Consider the following 19546-nt stretch of genomic DNA (forward strand, 5'->3'; position numbering starts at 1 on the left):
CGCGCGGCACGCCGGTGACGCGCAGCACGCCGAGGGGCGGCCACTAGCAAGCCGGGAAATCTCCCGGCTTGCGGATCTGGCCGCAGTGCAATAAACTGTGTCGCCAGTGTATGCCAGTAGCATAAGTATAGCTGTGGGCACTATACAAATAAATACATACATACATAAGCACACATTTACAACCATCAAAATAATTTTCTACATAGAGAATAAAGACCCCGAAACACAATTAAGGGTGTCTAGAAATGACTGTATGACTGCTGATCTCAACTGCCCAAAATAATAAACGTCACAAATGCTAAGAAGCTACTGTATGATGATTTTCTGACTTGGAAATGTGGATTAAAAGCATATTAAATGAGGCCCTTCTGTTCGTTTTTAATGTGGAAAAGATTGTTAGCCCACAGTGTAAAGTATCCTAGATATACCTAGGAACTATTGATACACTTAGCCACATTGGCAACTTAAATGAAGCATCTTTAAGTGAGAATATATAGTTAGACGATAGTATATATAGTATATATATTTATTGTTCTTCATGCAAGATCTATAACCTCAGCTGATTTGGCATGGAACTAATTGCATTGTCTCTTCTCAGGTATGTTTTAACCCACTGATTGATCTGCAACACCCTGTTTTAAAAGAAATACCACACCCTGCCTTTATTATTGATCTCTGGTATATTTTGAAAAGTAAATGTTATTTTGTTAATTGTGTGCTGCTAATTGTCCAACTTGTAACAGGCAGATTTATTGGGGAGGAGGGTCATGTGACTGCTTATATGTATAAATGTAATACCAGTTTAAGGGATGCATTGGCTGGGTAGCACTGGCATCTTAAGAGTGATGCATTTTAAGTGATCATTTTAAGTGAGAATATATAGTTAGACTACAGTTTGACTAGAGGTTTACTGGGAACTGCATCTTCTGCAAACTCTCTTACACTATGTAACAAACGGTGATCTTATCTGACCACACTATGATCCATGCTTGTTAGGCTGTACTTTTAACCCCCGCCCACCCCCCCCTGTGCACCTTATTTACTGCAGCCTCTCCCAACAGACTGCACACAAATGCCCACCACCACCACCAACAACTCCCTCTGCAAACCCCGAATAGGCCCTAGCATTGCAATGCAGCAAAACATTTTGGTAGGGAAAAGGCACACCTCTGCTGTTTAGTCTGTACTCACTCACTTGGCTCACAACAGCTTCATTCAACATTACCTACCTCTGTGATATGAACCTGTTATGTATCTCAACTTTGTTCTTTTTGTAGCCTCATGGAAATGTTACTCTCTCTATCAATTACAATCCCCGCCCTCCTGGCCACACCCAATATCATTATACACCCTGGATTACTCAAAAGCCTTGAGCTATCTACTGAATGTGGAAAAATCTGAAAACCAGCACACCAACCACCACTCATTCTAAAGGCAAACATCACAAATTTACAACATGCAAACAACTACTCAAATTTCTACTCATACTGTTTCTCTCATTAGCAGGTGATATTGCACTTAACCCATGCCCTCCCTTTTCAACTCGGTCCCATACAACTGAGAACACCCCCTTCAAATTCCAAAAAGGCCTATCTGTCGCCCATACAGTATAAATACTGGATGAACTAAAGGGCATGGTGCCTTATGCATAAACCCAAAGCCATAATTCTCACAGTAACATGGCTAACCCCTAAAACCCTTGATGCAAATATTGCCATTCAGTGATACTCAATTACAAGGAAAGATAGGTCATAGAGAGGAGGAGACGTGTTATTTTATATTTCAGACACATTACAATTTACACTGTTAAATTGACCCCCAAGCCCACCCTCTTTTCAAATCCTAGTTAGCAAAATCTGCCTCCCCTTTTCTAAGCGTGTCCTGATTGCTGGCATCTACCACCCTCTAAAGCCCCTCTACAGTCCATGACTGATATCACGCAGTATCTTGACTCCATTTCTTCTCTGAATGAGAAGAATGAGATGCTAGTTCTTGGGGATTTCAACTACAATTGGCTCGACCCTAAAACCACAAAATCCACATACAACTCAAGTCACTTAACCTAATGTAACTCATTACCCACCCATACGGACAAATCTGAAATCTCACAACCATTCCTTTCTAGACTGGATTCTCTCCTCAAATATCAGCAGAATCCAATCATCTGGCATCCTTCCTGACATTTTCAGTGACCATGCAATAGTGTACTGTGTAAGAAAAATTAAACCACCTCAATCAAACCCTAAAGTTCTCCTTACTAGAACATTTCAAAACTTTAACCCACAACAGTTTCTGGCTGACCCTACCAACTGCTCTTTGTACAGAATCGACTTAATTCCCGACCCCGATTCTGCGTTCGACTATTTCTAATCCAATTTCTTAAAACTCTGTGATATCCATGCTCCACTACGCAGAATAAGAGTACGGGGGGCCCACCTTCTGTGGGTTACAACTGACCTTATAGCGCTCTACCATTTCAGGGATGCCATGTGGAAAAGCTACAAAGTAACTAGCACAACCAAGAAACTTAATAACTACAGATGCCTGCGGCATATGTGCACAAGGCAAACAAGACATGCAAAAGCACAATATTACTCTGACAATCTTCGCCAGAATACATCAAACCCAGCTAACTTCTGGAAGGTTATTGTGACAGGGTAAATAAAAGCCACCTGTTATATGCCTGGCAGACATATGTTTAGTCTGCAGTGCAGCAGTGACTAGGTTAACTTCAGCTGGGAACCTCAGGACAATTAGTTGGATCCCAGCTGCCTAATCAAGGTGTGTTAAAAACCCCAGGCTGTAGACACATGGGGGCTAGCTGCTCAGGAGAGAGGAGTGGAATACTGAACTAGATTACTGCTATAACAGTAAGGTCTGTCTTTTTGTATACTGTCTGAAGCAGGGAAATACCCTGAAACTCTGGAAAGAGAACAGCTTGATTTGAGGTCTGTTTTGCAAAGTACCTGTGTTATGAACTGTTGTGTTTACCCTGCTGAAGAGAAGTTCTTTTGCTTGTCATGCTGAAGTCAAGGAATTTTGTTTTGTCTGCTGAAGGAAGGATATTTTTCTTTTGTGTGCTGTATATCTTTGAAGGCTAAATAAATAAGCCTTGTCAAGAAACCCGCGGGTGTAGTTGCATGTACCCTGCAACAGTTATCAACAATATATTCCAGACTTCTAACCATCAACAACCAAGTATTATCACTGAGGAGTTTATTACTCTGAAAAATCCCACTGACATTGCAAATGCGTTCAATGCTATTAACTTATTAGCAAAATGCAACCCAAACCACAAACATGAACCTCGTTCTGAGAGTACCCCTACAGCCCCACCCTCTCCCAACATTGCTCACAATTTTCAATTTGTCACAGTATCTGAAGAGGAGATTACACAAGCACTCCTAAAATTAAAACTAAGCAGCAATCTAAGTTCCTAAGACTTGGTGCCCCAGCCATGGCCAAACCAATTGCTTCCATAGTCAACTCTATTCTGTCTGCAGGCCATATCTCCAGGAGGAAAAATAGTATAATAGTGCAGATGGTATTAATAAGTGAAATCCAAAATAATCTTTGTGTTAGTGTCACTCACAAATTGGTTTAGATATAACAGATGTATCAGAGATCCAGCTCTCTCTGTTGGGAGCCCTTTATTGGAAGCCCTCTGGTGGTGGAAGCTTTATAGTTGTTGATCTGGTAAGCTTGATGTGTGATGGAATCGTAAAGTACTCAGTGTACCTCCCAAGGAATGTGGAGAAAGATAGGAGAGAGCGCACAATAGTGTAGTATAATAAGGTTATATATTGCACATAAATAGCATATAAGTAATGCACTTACATTTTGGCATTAAAGACAATTCGTTGGAGAGAACTGCTGGTGACTCGTGGAGCCCTGACGAAGCAACAGCGAAACGCGTAGAATCAGCTGTTGGAGGATACTGAGAATTAGGGAAACAGTGCGGGGAGGTGCTGGCAAGTCACGGAGGCTGGATTACCAGGCAGCTTCTTCCGCCCTGACTACAGCCGTCACAGGACATGACGTAGGCGGATGTGACGCATGCGGAAGCTTTCCAGTGACTGAACACACCGGCGTCCTCCACGAGTCACCAGCAGTTCTCTCCAACGAATTGTCTTTAATGCCAAAAAGTGAGTGCATTACTTATATGCTATTTATGTGCAATATATTCCCTTATTATACTACACTATTGTGCACTCTCTCCTTTCTTTCTCCACATTCCTTGAGAGGTACACTGAGTACATTACGATTCCATCACACATCAAGCTTACCAGATCAACAACTATAAGGCTTCCACCACCAGAGGGCTTCCAATAAAGGGCTCCCATCAGAGAGAGATGGATCTCTGATACATCTGTTATATCTGAACCAATTTGTGAGTGACACTAACACAAAGATTATTTTGGAGTTCACTTATTAATACCATCTGCACTATTATACTATTTTTCACATTTTACAGTACTTCGAGAACCACAGCGCTCCTCCTACCTGGAAGACAACGCAAGACTACATTGGACCCAGACAGTCCTTTAAAGGGTGTAGAGCTGCTGTATTTATTTGTATTTCACATATAATATTTCACTGATCACGTTTGGTGTAGGTTATTTATTCACTATATTTGTATATATATATACTTATTTGGTTTTCAGGTTCACTGTTATTGGTTATCTTTCACCATTAATTCACTTCAGTAATTTCATAGTTAGAAACGCCCGGTTCCATCTTTTTGTTTGCATATCCCCAAGACCTGGAAAACTGCCAGAGTTGTCCCAATCTTCAAAAGTGGGGACAAAAACACTATCTCAAACTACAGGCCAGTCTTTCTTCTCCCAATACTATCCAAAGTCATGGAAACATGTGTCCACACTCAATTAAGCGATTACTATACCAAGACAAATTTTCCTAGCCAATTCCAATCTGGCTTTCGCCCCAAACACTCCATAGTAACTACCCTACTAAAAGTTTGCATTGAAATTCATTGTGGAATGGAACTGGGACAACTCACTGGTGCAATATTCCTAGATTTTGCAAAGGCTTTTGATACTGTTGATCATGTTATCTCGCTTAACAAACTCCAGTGCTCTGGAATAGGGAAGCATGCTTTAAACTGGTTTAATTCCTACATATCAGGTAGATCCCAACATGTGTCTATCTCAGGCTCCAACCCCTTGTATTTCACCTGTAGTGTCCCACAAAGCTCTGTTCTGGGGCCCCTACTCTTCTCAGTATTCATCAATGGTCTTCCTACAGCTTGTAAGGGAGCTTCAATACACATGTATGTAGCTGACACAATCTTATATGCACACAACCCTAGCCTCTCCGACCTTAAACACATACTTCAATCTGACTTTTTGAGACTTAAAAATTTGATTTCCCCAAACAAAATGTTTTTAAACACTGACAAGACTATAACAATTGTATTTGGGACCAAGGCTACATTTTTAAAGCTTCCAATGACTGAGATCCAGATCAGAACCAATGCTAATACCACCCTAGCTCCTGTTAATAATTTTAAATACTTGGGCATATGATTTGACTCCCAGTTAACATTTGGAATGTACATTGATACCCTGACATCCAAAACCTATGTCAAACTAGATGTACTTTACAGGAACAAATCCTCCCTAAGTCTGCTGGTCAGAAAGCGTATCGCACAGAATATGCTAATGCCAATTATTGACTATGGGGACATAATATATGAACAAACACAAATGTTCCAGCACTCACTGTCTCTAAAGAAATAATGATAATCAACTACGGAATAAAGTCCAACTTAGAAATGAATTTAATGTACACACAAGGAAACAATGACTTGGAGTGATGTTCCACAATGGAAATAATGCCTCTGGGGTGTAAAAATATTATATGATTCGGCACACCAAACCCACATTAGCAAACTTGACACCCTCTACAATTCAATATGCCATTTTTTTCTACAATGCAACTACAACACACATCACTGTGAAATGCTCAAGGACCTAGATTGGTCATCACTTGAGTCTAGGCACAAAGTTCATCTTTCCTTTCTTGCCTTCAAATACATTCTGGGCAAGCTACCCGTCTGTCTGAACAAGCTCCTCAGCCGTACCAAATGCAGCACTTATCATCTGAGATCTTACTCCAAAAGACTGTTCATGGTCCCAAGGTTCAGAAAAGTTTCCGGCTGCTCCTCCTTCTCGTACTGTACACCCCAAAACAGGAATGATCTACCAGAGACTCACAGCTGCCACCAGTCTAAGTTCTTTCAAATGTAAAGCTGTCTCACATTTTAATCTGGTCTGTAACTTACATATGCCTATAATATATATTATCTTTAACTGTGCATGCAATGTCTTGTATATAATGTATACCCTGTTCACTTATGTAACTATGTATTTGTAACCATGTATTATTTGTCATCATAACTCTATGCCCAGGACATACTTGAAAACGAGAGGTAACTCTCAATGTATTGCTTCCTAGTATAACATTTTATAAATAAATAAATACTCTTTTTTTCTATGTTCTGTAATGTGCAGTATATATTTTGCAGATAGCCATTAATACACATTTTAAGAATCTCTGTTCTGCTAATAATATATTGGGCAATTTCTCATTTCATATCCCAGTTAAGGCCTAGACCAGTAATTCTCATACCACTTAATCCTGAGCACTGGCCCAGACCAGTTACTTGCCAATAATCAATGAATGGCCTAATTATACAGTATGAACATAAAGTATGTTACATGTGTGCAAACTCATTGGTTAGACCAGAAAGATTTGAGGATCATTGTTTTAGACTTGCAATTATAATTTTTATATAATATATGGATGCTGTGTGTGGTGTTGCAAAAGTATGTATAGTAACTGAACTCTTTTCATTAAGATAGTCAATGCTATTTTATACTTTCAATATACTGGGTATTAATATATGTGTACCGAATATATCAATCTACTGTAAGTGTTATGAATATTAACAATCGCTGAATAATGCGACTGACACTATTACAAATAATTTGCCTTGGTTTTCATACAGTAACATACTTTGAAGGTTATGTTACCTTTTACTGGACCAACATCTCTATTGATTGTACAACTTTTTTTGTGCTTAAGCTAATTTTTGCATGAGTATACGTGTGTCATTAATCAATGGTAGATGAAAACGGCAGTCGTGGTAGCAGTAGTAATAGCATAGTAATAACCAATTTAAGCAGAGTTGCAGATAGATAGGTAGCTTTGTCAATGATAACCTTTGCTATCCTTAACAACAGAAAATGAAACAAACATGTACTATTGTTAAATCTGTAATTTGTGAAATAAATTGAGTGTATGGATGTAGCAGACCTTATTTCTCGTTTATATACTGTTTTCTGTCATTCATCTTCTTAGCATAACATTTACATATCAACATTGCCTGGACATAATCCTTTGCAGTCTTTATGTATGGCAGCAGCAACAGTTGTCCAGACTTTCTCATCAGGGACATTTCCAAAGTCAGTATGATGGCCCAGTTTTATAATCCATCATTTATGTCAAAAGCATTATCACCGAGTCCGTTAAACCTGCTTAAGCTGCACACAGAAATTTACAACCTCCCTTTAACATGCATTCAGTGTAGAAATATTTTGACAGTGATGCTTTGATCACACACCACATAGCAAAAAGAGATCTTCAAGAGTCTGAAGTGCTTCCTTTTAGACGTTAGCACAAAATGCAAGCATTGCATCAAATATATTTATGTTAACATCAAGGGAAACGTCTAAAGGATACAATTCAATGAATATAGATCTAAAGTATGAGGCTCTGTTAAATTCAGTTCATGCTGCATCCAAAACTATGATTCATTTGACTTATTAAAATAAAGATATCCCATGGGTGGCAGCACCAGCAGGTTTACTTTACACGACTTTGAGGGAAATTTTTATGGCTGACAAGCACACAGTATGAAAATTAGTCCTTCGAGATAAACCATATTTCCTGCATTTTATCTCTAAACTCATTTGTTTTGTCAGTAATGTTTAATGTTACAATATATTTTCTTCAAGGTTCTTTTGGGATGTATGTTTCATGGAATAAATAAAGCACTGATACAAGAATTCCAAAAAGCATTGCAATTACATTACTTTTTTTCTCATGTATATATTACTTGATGAGGTGCATATAGACTGTCTTGGCTTAGAAACATTGACAAAAAAATATTTAGCCACTAGTACAAAACATGATACTTTGAACAAGGAAGTTTAAATTAAGGACAGTTGAATTCCAGTATGTGCTCATCAAAATCAAAATCTACAGTACAGTACAACTAAAAAATGCTCATTAATCCTCATTACTCATTCACATGATGACATTTATTTTTCTTGTAAATATGTATATTTTACAAAGATTAAGTGATCTTTTGGAAGAAGTCCTAATTTTATTTCTATGCACCTTTCAATTTTACTTCCACCTGTGAAATAGCAAATGCATGCATATACTGAATTTGATACAAGCCTACGTTAAACACAAATTACTGTTGAAGCAATTAAAGTATACAGTGAAGTCCTAAGTACACAGCTGGATCTATTTTATATATTTTTTTGCTGACACTGTGACATTAGGCAACTGAAAAGTCATAACATAACGTTTTATTCTAATATATTTATATTTTCGTCATCCTATTTTAATACATCATTTAGGGATATGACTCTTTAATAACATGCTCAGTTATCTTCACTGCTACATTCTCTACAAAGCAATAATACTTACAAGAACGACATTATTTTTGTCTATTATTCCTTTCTTATGTATTGAAAAGATAAACATTACTTTGAAATTATTAACACGTTTGCCAAAATAATACCTTCAATATTTCTCTTTGTACTATGTTAATTTGGACAGGAGTTAAGATGCCATTTCTGTTAAGCTGTGAGTAGTTGTTATTTGTGATATCAATAACATGCTCTGGATGGTTTATTCTCCATATTTGATATCTATGGTTACCAACCAACTCCAACCACAGTTTCCAGTTCCATAACCATGTGGACCAAAACAACATGGAGCTAATAGTGGAAATGCTAAATCTCTAAGGTACTGTACCATTGCTCATTTAAATCACATACAGATACAAGAGACCAAAACAGACATGTGAAAAATGTCTATTCTTTAAACTGTGACAATGGCATTTATATGAAAAAACAGCTGTTGAATTGCATCTCGCCACATTCGTTGAGAAATTATCACATGCCCAATCTATGCAACATTGGCTATTATTGTTGTGATTAGTTTCTAGCTGTGCAATTCCGTGTACTGTATTCATAGACTACGCATTAATGATCAAGATTTTGGATCGCCTGGCAAGTCACAGCCATAAACCTCGCCTCTCATGTTAGCGAATTTACAATTTATCAGGGAGGGAGACAAATTGAAGATTTGGATTATTTACTTATATACCTCAAAATAGATTAATATATACTGTACTTGAATGACAACTAGGAACATACAGTACTTGAGAGAGAAATACCTGTAAAATATGTAAATTAATAATTTGAATATATTTTTACATATTTTTTAGTTGCATATTTTCCAGTATCTCAGTATGTTCTCAAGCATCATTTGTCTCACTCTGTTTATCTGTCTCATCTCCTGAAAAAGCCTAAATCCCCTACCTGAAAGAGGAAAAAGTGCATGCAAATTAGATATTAAAACGGCAATGTTTATGCATAGATAATTATTAATGAATACAGTGAAAAGGCAATATTTTTATTTGCCAAACTTTGCCTGCGGTTTTTGGGTATTTTGCATTGAAAATATTGGAGTTTAATGAATATTTATTTATCTATTTGAGAAATACTTTCATAACAACAAACAAATAGGTAAAACTGTAGTACATCCTACATTTGAGAACAGAAAGACAGAGTGAAATTACACCTGAAACAATAAAGAACTAATACACCAACTTTATTAAAAAAATGTGTTTTTCTTTATCACAGATACCATATTTCACCCACTTATAATAATTACAGCGAATAGCTTTCCTAAATGTTTCCTTCTCTATCCCGTTTGAGGCTCCTGGATTGAAAATTATCCTTCAGTTACATATGCAGAATATTCTACAGCAAATATGGGAAGACTTTAAACACACTGAACAGGTAGAATTGCATTCAGCTTGAAAGGTAAACAAGATAATAATTTCTGAACAATTTGTAAATATACAGTAAAGTCTGATTACAAATAAATGAAGACAACCTTCATCTTGTGTATTGATATGTATTATGGTAAATCAATATTTTGTTTTCAAATATGAGAATTACCAATGAAATTCGTGACTCCACGTTCTGCCATTAGTTACATTTTTGTATTTTTTTTCTTTTAGCCACTGCAATAATTTGCTAAAGACAGAGTTTACTAAATGCCAGTTTGCATGTGACCCACTGTAATATATTTTATTTGGGACTCAGAATCAGGGGAAATTAGTTTACCACTTATCAACAAAGGTAATTTTATGCAAAAACAACAGTCTTTGTTTAACTCATTAGAATAGATTTCCAGTCAGATTAAATCAGCACCGCCTCTGTTAGCTTCAAATAACATGGTGTAACATCTGTCTTACATAAAAATGGCATTAGTCCCATCAGACCCTGAAAAAGTTAAATAGACTAACGGAACTTAATGCATCTGGGTCTCAGTTGATTGAGTTGAGATGGGCAGTCTCAACCATAATAGTCTTTCAAAACTGGACCTAGTACAGCAGAGTCCAAACTGAAAGTTCAAACTACCATCATCAATATGTATAAAAACACAAGATAAAGAGTTTCTCATACCTTCTGTATCTTGAGCCAAAATGTTTTAGAGTGGATTACAATAAAACTCGTTTTGGTGAGTGTCTGGACTTCATTACAGGCATACCCCGCATTAACATAATCAATGGGACCGGAGCATGTACAGTATGTAAAGCGAAAATGTACTTAAAGTGAAGCACTACCTTTTCCCCACTTATCGATGCATGTACTGTACTGCAATTGTCATATACGTGCATAACCGATGTAAATAATGCATTTGTAAAAGGCTCTATAGTCTCCCCGCTTGCGCACAGCTTCGGTACAGGTAGGGAGCCAGTATTGCTGTTCAGGACGTGCTAACAGGCGCATGCGCAAGCTGCCATTTGCCTATTGGGCGATATGTCCTTACTCACAAGGGTACATAAAGTGAGTGTCCTTAAACCGGGGTATGCCTGTACTAAACAGTAGTCAAGTTTTGAGTACTGATTAATAGAACACCCCCATTGTTTTTGGTGGAGTGCCCATCTCCTATTATTTAAATAAATAAATTAAAAAAAAAAAATATATATATATATAGCATACATTACCAGCAAAGGTAAGGAGCAAACCTGAGGAAGGTCCCGTTCAGTGGACCGAAACGTTGGATATTTGTGCAAGTTTCTTTAATACAGTTTATAGCTGCTTATACCTTCTGAGTGCTGTTGTCTCCTTACCTTTGCTGGTAATGTATGCTTTATTATTTTTTATGACATAAGCACAGGTCATTATATCATTACAGGAGTGCCAGATATTCATGATTTGTATATATATATATATATATATATATATATATATATATATATATATATATATATATATATGTGTGTATATGTGTATGTGTATATATACAAAACAGAGATCCAAAAAAGTCTGCAGCACTCACAAAATGTTGTCAAATGCAAAAAGGTTTTAATGGAACATCACAAGCATCAGGGGTAGTAACAGCACAGAATAGAGCGATGTTTCAGACCTCCCGGTACTTTCTCAAGCCCCTTCAACAGTGTACAACACACTGCATCTACATAGAGTGCATTCAATTAACAATGAACAATTTTGGCGCTTTGTGCTGCTTTGATTTTGATATGTTGTGTTTTGATTTTGGCATGTTTTGTTAATCCTTAACCATTTCTTTGTATATTGGTTAATCATGCCCATAATATATATTATATATGGGCATGATGAAGCCACTGTACAAATGAATGGGTGAAGGGTGAGGGTAGTTGCCTGGGAAGGGTGGTTAGGCCTCGTGGGTGGGTAGCGGGGCAGGGTGGGTTAACCCCTTAATTACTACTGTGGTTATTAACCAATAAGGTAATTAAGGAGTTAGGGGACATTACAATGTATTTGCAATGTATTTTTTTGGCAACGGAGGACACCTGCTGTATACAGCCGTGGATATTCATCATATTGCTGTGGTAAGTAGAACTGTATTTATTTACTTTATTTATGCTGGTTTATGTGTTTAATAATGGGAAAATAATCTATTATCCATATCTGGATAATAGTTATTTTGCACATTACTGTACTGTATGTGCTGGGGGGTATTTATTTCTTTAAATGTAGGACATGTTTTTTTTTTTTTTTTACATTCAGGGTTGGTACCTTAAGTCCGTGGGACCTATGGAGACCACCTGAGGACCCCCAGACGCCCACGGGTACCACCTGTGGACCCACGGGGGACACCTGCGGGGAAGAACCTGGGTCCCCACAGCTGTGACCACCCGAGGGCCCCCATACCACTGTGGGAACCACCCGAGGGCCTCAGACACCTGTGGTGATGACCCGGGGACCCCAGACACCCATGGGACCCCATTGTGGCCCACGGTGACCCACGGGGACCACCTGCTGGCCCACGCACCTAGCAGGGTCCTCCTGGAGAGCCCCAGACCCTGTGAGCACTCCCCTCTGGTGCAATGTGGGGCCTGCGGACACCTGTCGGGACTACCGGCGACTACCGTAGGCCTCGGGTATTAACCCTGTATGTAAAATAATAAATCATGTTTTTATGGGGGGGCACAGGTGGGTTATGTCTTAATGTTTATTAAATATGGTCATGTTTATTGTGGGGCCTAGGAGGTGGGTAGTGGGGCTGTTCTGTATAGTGTTTTTATTGTGGGTAGTGGGGGTGGGTGAAGGGGGTATTGTCCCCACGGTTAAGTGGGTAGGCCTCCCTGGTGGGTAGTGGGTGAGGGTGGTTAGGCCTCACAGGTGGGTAGTGGGAGAGGGTGGTTTGGCCTCCCGTGTGGGTAGTGGGTGAGGGTGGGTTAACCCATTAATTTGCCTATAGTGGAGAATGGGTTTCAGGCCCTTTGATGGGGCTGGCCAGCAGATAATGTTGAGGCCTTGTGCTATGTACAGATCTTTGTTCCCTCAGCCCCAGGAGGGGCTGAGCTCCTCTCCCTTCACCGGGTGGGAAGGTACTCTCACTCTGACTGATCTATAATTTGGAAGGCATCCTCCCTAATGCAAAAGGGAGGGCACATGGTCTGCACCATGATTGGCTGCAACACAGACCCAGTGTCACCACCTCTCCTGCCACTCAGGGAGGGTGCGTTAGGGGGGGGGTAAACCCCACAGGATAGCCTATCACTGTCTGTAGCTATTATTTTAAGTGATGTGATAAAAGTTATATTTTATTCATATGAGTGCAGCATTCACAGGAAAATTGTAACCTGTCCTTAACAAACATTTTCTGCTTTGTATATTCCTTATATTTGATTCCTGTGTAGCACCATATAACATTCACTAAACACTATACAAATCAACCCATTCATTTAGGGAGTGTCTAAGCGACCCTTACCTTTTGTGTTAGTTTATCTCTACGGTGAGAAAGATCAAAGAACTTTTGCAACATAAATTATACTCAAAGCTTTAAAGGTGCATTACCTTTTAATCACGGTATATACTGTAGTACATTGTCTAAAAAGCATGCAAGTTCAAAATTCCTATCCTATTATTTAAATCAAATGGATAACGGCTTTTAAGTGAGGACACTGAATTCATCCTAATAAAAAACAATCTTTACACACCACTTTATGACCTACCATTACCACATATGTTATAAATATAGCATAGCCTCCCGGCCGCTACTTCTTTTTCCTGGGCCCATGCAGTGTCAGTCCTGTTAGGAGCAGGCAGTGGAGGGGTTAATTCCTTCTTTAGGCTGTGTGTGTGTATTGCAGACTTGGATACATTTCAGGTATCCAAAGAAAGGCCTAGCAACCACCAGAGAGTGTCAGCCTGAGAGAAGGATACTGATTGGTTCATTTAAAAGCATTGATCACCAATCAGTATTCAACCTGTTCTGATATGGGGCAGGGTTTCAACCCCAATCTCAGGTTATAAATTCAGACACTCTCTTAAATTGAGTTAAGAAGAGTTCAGTTGTTCCTGGTTGAACTTGAACACACCTGTGGAGCGAGGAACCTCTTCCTCCATCCCACCAGGGGATGGGAGGAATGTGTAACAGGCCTGAAAGGGCCAAATGCCTGAGTCAGGGCTCTGACCAGCAGGGGAGACAAGAGAGAAAAGGGATACATCTGTGCTTGCTTTATTATTACCATCTGCCTGGAATAAAGCCAGTTGTATCAGAAACAGTGTGATTACTGTCTGTTGCTGTGAAGGAAACAAGGTGTCAGCATGGTACATCCCCTGCCCCTGAAGACAATCTAAGCTGACTGGAGGCACTGCACCAATGAAGAATAAAGGTAACCTGCACCCCTGTTCAGGCTCTCCCCACACCATTGGGGAGCACTCAGCCCTCCTATTTACCCCAGGTACACCGCACCATATCTTGATAGAAGTAGCTAGAAGAAGCAGACCCCCCAATATCACTTAGGGTGGGGTTACAAGGGCTACATAAAGTAATGTTGTGATTTGTATACTACAGTTCTTGTTATGTGCTTATTTAGACAGTACACTAGATTTATGATGTTTGTTACCAACTTCATTATCTTTGGGACGATAGACACAGTACAAATACTGTATATAATATAAAGCGGCATTGCTCAGTATTGACACATATCTTAATAAAAGTTTGGTCTCATTCATCTTTCTCTATTACAAATAACCTTCATACCATGGATTTTTATTGGTCATAAGATGTTTGCCTCTGTAATATTTCTCAACCATCCATAATAAATACTGTATAACCCTTGCATCTTTGATACTTGTGCAATGAAAAAAGAGGAAAGAGAAGTGGAAATGCTGAGACTGAATCCGAAATAACCATAAACATACCTGGATTTGAGATCAGACATTTTTTTTGTTATATTGATAATATAATAACCAGGCATTACATTTAAAAAGGAAAAGATGAAGTGACTAAAAAAGTAAGCAGAACTTATAAAAGTCATTTTTAGCATGTTTATTGTATTGATTGTAGCGCTGCCAACTGAAGTATGTGTGTAACCTCACCCTATCCTCCCTTTAAATCCCATATAACTCAAATTCTTTCCTGTATTAGACCTTTGAGACATTGAAAGTAGGTATTATGTTCTTACAGAATTGTCATGGCACAAATGGTGTTATTCACTAAAAATAGACTATCGTTTAAGGCATGTCACTGGATTGGCTTTTATCGACTGATAATGTACTTACACTAGGGGGAAGGGGGGTGCACACTTGGTTATACAATATTCCACTTACTTTGGCTTAATTATATTAAGACTAACTCACTGAGAAATTAGCAAATCATTGATTTCACCAAAGATATATTTAGAGAGTGATCACTTGACTAAAACAAATTTAAGAATCATTCTGAACAAAATGTATAATTTGCAATTCTTTCAATTCCTTACAGTTAATCTGGTATTCTATATATAGATGCAACTGTCGGTTCTGGCCAAGTGACTGAGAAAAATCGTCAAGCATTTGCAGCATAGTCCATAGACGCTGTAATGGTCATCGGATTAACACAGCGGGGTCCCTGCAATTGAATGGGACTCACAGCGCGGTAGGATTCACACAGCGTGAGTCCCTTTCAATTACTGTGTTAATCCGATGGGCCATTACAGCGTCTATGGACTATGTTGAGGATTTTCCCTGACATGTTCAAGGAATTCCTCAGAATCTGGTACAAAACCGGTTTGGTTTCATCTGTATGTCCATTAGTTGATTTATTCTAATGTGGATGTACATTAACTATTCAAATTGAGTGGGAAAAGTACTGTGAACTGATCTCCAGCTTCCTCTATGCTTTCGGCAGTAGTGAGCAGCTGCCCTTGCTTGCTTTACTCAGTATCAGTTCATAAAAGTGGATGTCAAAGTAATAGTTTTCCATCTCATAAAATTAAAGTCATATATTGTATATTAAATAGCCCCCTTAAGGGCCAAAACTATCTTACAACGAATGGTTTATTGATTGCAAAAATTCACCTGCAGGTTTCATACATCACTGAATGTATAGTAGACCACACTCATTCAAAAAACATGCTAAAATAACAGTGCAAGAAAAAACATTCATCGTAAAGTAAGTTTAAAATTATTTAATAAACAATAGCAAGCTTTTACTAATCTTCAGTACTTGCAAACATTGGTATTAGATGTGCATAAACCATACATACTACATCATTAAAGTTTTTTGGACCTAGATACAGTAGCAACTTAGATAGTTTGATGGCTTACCATGTCAGCACTCCCACCTCTGGGTCTGGCGATGACTTATAGTTACTGTCTGGCTCATCTTTAAATTTAGGGATGGAATGTATAAATATGTTTCCCTTTTAACTTATCTACTGTTTAGAATTTAATGACTGAGAATAATATGCTTACACTTTATAGGGATGCTACAGAAGCAACTTCCGGGGTCGACCATTTTCTGCAAGGCTACCTGGGGCGTGCCTAGCCCTGCCGTGAGATTTCAGAAATTTTACACGCAAGTTAGCCGCAAGTTTACTGTGGTTTGAAAGAGAGCAGAAATTGAAATTTAGCATTGTCTACAATACTGACCTGAAACTCAAGTCGGCGATCGAGAGTTATTGTCTTAAAAATCTAATTGCAATGCAACCTATTACTTATTCCTGTTCATTTGTGCACAATCTGATATCACACAGATGTTTAGTACTGTACAGTATATACTTCAAGTGTATTTAATTGAAATCTAAAGAGTGAAAACGTGAACACACCAAAAAGTATTTTTAGAGAATATAATAATTATTAATTTTTACACAATAATAAAGTAAAAATGAATAATATAAAAAAAAACTGGTCTCTTTCACTAGTAGTTTAAAATTTAAAATGTTTTTATTTTTTGTCGACCTGACTGGCTCTAGGACATCTAAAGAAAGAGGCAATATTCAATATTAATAATCGCACCAAACATTTTGAAATCCTGAGTTTTTTTCGGTTTTGGGGAGAAAATGCATGGCATTGTACAGAACTTCACATTAACATTACATTTTGACTACCTTATGACTTAACATTGAATATGTCACGAGAGATGGCCGTGCTTTTGTCCAGTGATTTGGTCGACAACCGGCAGTTGTAGCTTATAGTACTGTACAGTGTGTTTGTCACACTATAGGAGAAAACAAAGCCAGCTGTAAGATCAAGGAAAAAATGCTGGATACGATGTAAAGTTCATAATAGCATAGACAGGATATTCAAGGTAATAGGCACCAATGTAGAGGTAGCATGAGGCAGCGGTGAGGGTGATTGTCAGCAGAAAGTAGCCATGAGATATGAGCAAATCCCTAGAGCCAAATCACTGCTGCAAGTATCATATGATCCCCAAAGCGCTGTATGTCCGACGTGGAGTAAGCAAGAATACCCAAAATGAGTCGCCGGTTCCCCTTCCTCTTGGCCAAACAGGACTGGCATCTCTCCGATCCACAGAAATCCAATGGCAAAAAGAGAAGATCAGCGTGACAGCCAATCGTGAAAAAGCGGAACTCACCAGCCAGAAAATGATGTAAAAAAATCCTTTATTATACTACATTAAAAGTGAAGACATCACACACAGAAAAGCTTTTTTGTGTATGATACAGTACTGATATACCATGTGATACACTCACAATCCAATTGGTTCCGTGTGATGTCACATGGTACTTCAACCAATCGGATTGGGGACAATCTGATTGATTGTAGTACCATGTGATGGCAGACATTTTGTTTTAAGGATGTTACATACTTCCCTTGAAGATGGCATTCCTTATTTTTTTTTAAACTCAGTCATATGGTACAGCATCCAATCAGATTGGAGCTGTACCATCTGACACTCAAATGTGACTTATTTAAGGCCTGTACCATCTCATTTGAGCTTAAGAAGACGATGAGTTAACATCCCCCTATGGGTTTAATTAATTATAACTACAGAAGATTGAAGAAAGAATAAAATAAGAACTTACCTGAAGCTGAAAATTATTGCATTGCTGATCGAGAGCTTCCAGATACATCAAGAATCAAAGGGTGAAGACATCTAAAGGTAAGAAAAACATTGAATATACAGTACAGTATGTAATTTTTGATTTTCAGGTATTTTAATTTTATTATTTAATTCATATATTTTTTGCTTGCCCATTGACTGCAAATGTATTTATCTATGCCCCTTTTGGGCTATAGATAAATACAGTGACAAGCAATGCCTTTTTTGGCAAACTCTTGTTTTTATTTCATTGATACTGTATGTATTTTTGTTCATTGTTTTATCATTCTTGTTTATTTTGTGTGATTGCTTTTTAAATTCTGGCTTATTTGTGTTGTTTGCTTTATTTCATTCTTTTATTTTGGTGTTTGCTTTGTTTAATTCTTGGTTTATTTTGCTGTTTCCTTTGTTTAATTCTGGTAAATGTTTGTTGATTTTTTTTATTCTGATTTATTTTTGGTGATTGTTATTTTCTTAGGTTGTCCATTGACTTCCAAAGTGGCAAATCATGCCCATATTATATGGGTATGATGTACCATTGTGCCAATCAATGGGTAGAGGGTGGGGTAGTTGCCATGGGGAGGGTGGTTAGGCGGCCCGTGTGGGTAGCAGGGGATGGGGTTAACCCCTTAATTACTATAGTGGTTACTAATCGCTAAGGTGATTAAGTGGTTAGGGGCCATTAGTTTGTATTTTTTTTATTGTTGTTGTGTTACTGCCAAAGGAGGACAAGGATGAGAGGAAGACGATGATGGCCTTCATCCTCGCTGGGGTAAGTACAAGTTTTATTTACTTTATGCTGGCTGGATAATGTTTTATTTGGAATGGGCAAATAAGCTATTATCCATATCTGGATAATAATAATTGTGTCCATTACTGTACAGTATGTGTTAGGGGTGAGGGGGTTGTTGGAGATAGAGGAGGTGGCTAGTAGGGTTGTTGTGTTTTTTAATGTTTGTTGGGGGTAGAGGGATTGGGTTTGAATGTAATGAATAATTAATAATAAGATATAACCATGTAACATAAAATAATGGATGATTACATATATATAGTGTAGAAAGTGATTAAATAAAATAAAACTAGTCCAAAAAAGATGAAATAGATTAAATTGTCCAGTTCCAGACTACAGTCACTGTATGGAGTAGGCAAGCTTCTTTAGGGATCTAGCCAGATCACAAAATATCTACAAGAAAGAAAAGAAAAGAAGCGCCAGCTCCATAGCATAATACTGTATTAAAAATGATTTATTTATTAAGGGCTAGACCCTTATTCATGAGAACACTAACCTTGAAGTATTTAACTATGTATCTTGTCACATTGGATGTAGCATTTTTGTCTTTTACTGATATGGCCATGGCAATAATGACCACTCCGTGTCACTTTCCCAACC

The sequence above is a fragment of the Ascaphus truei genome, chromosome 1 (genome assembly GCF_040206685.1).
Source record: "Ascaphus truei isolate aAscTru1 chromosome 1, aAscTru1.hap1, whole genome shotgun sequence".
NCBI lineage: Eukaryota > Metazoa > Chordata > Amphibia > Anura > Ascaphidae > Ascaphus > Ascaphus truei.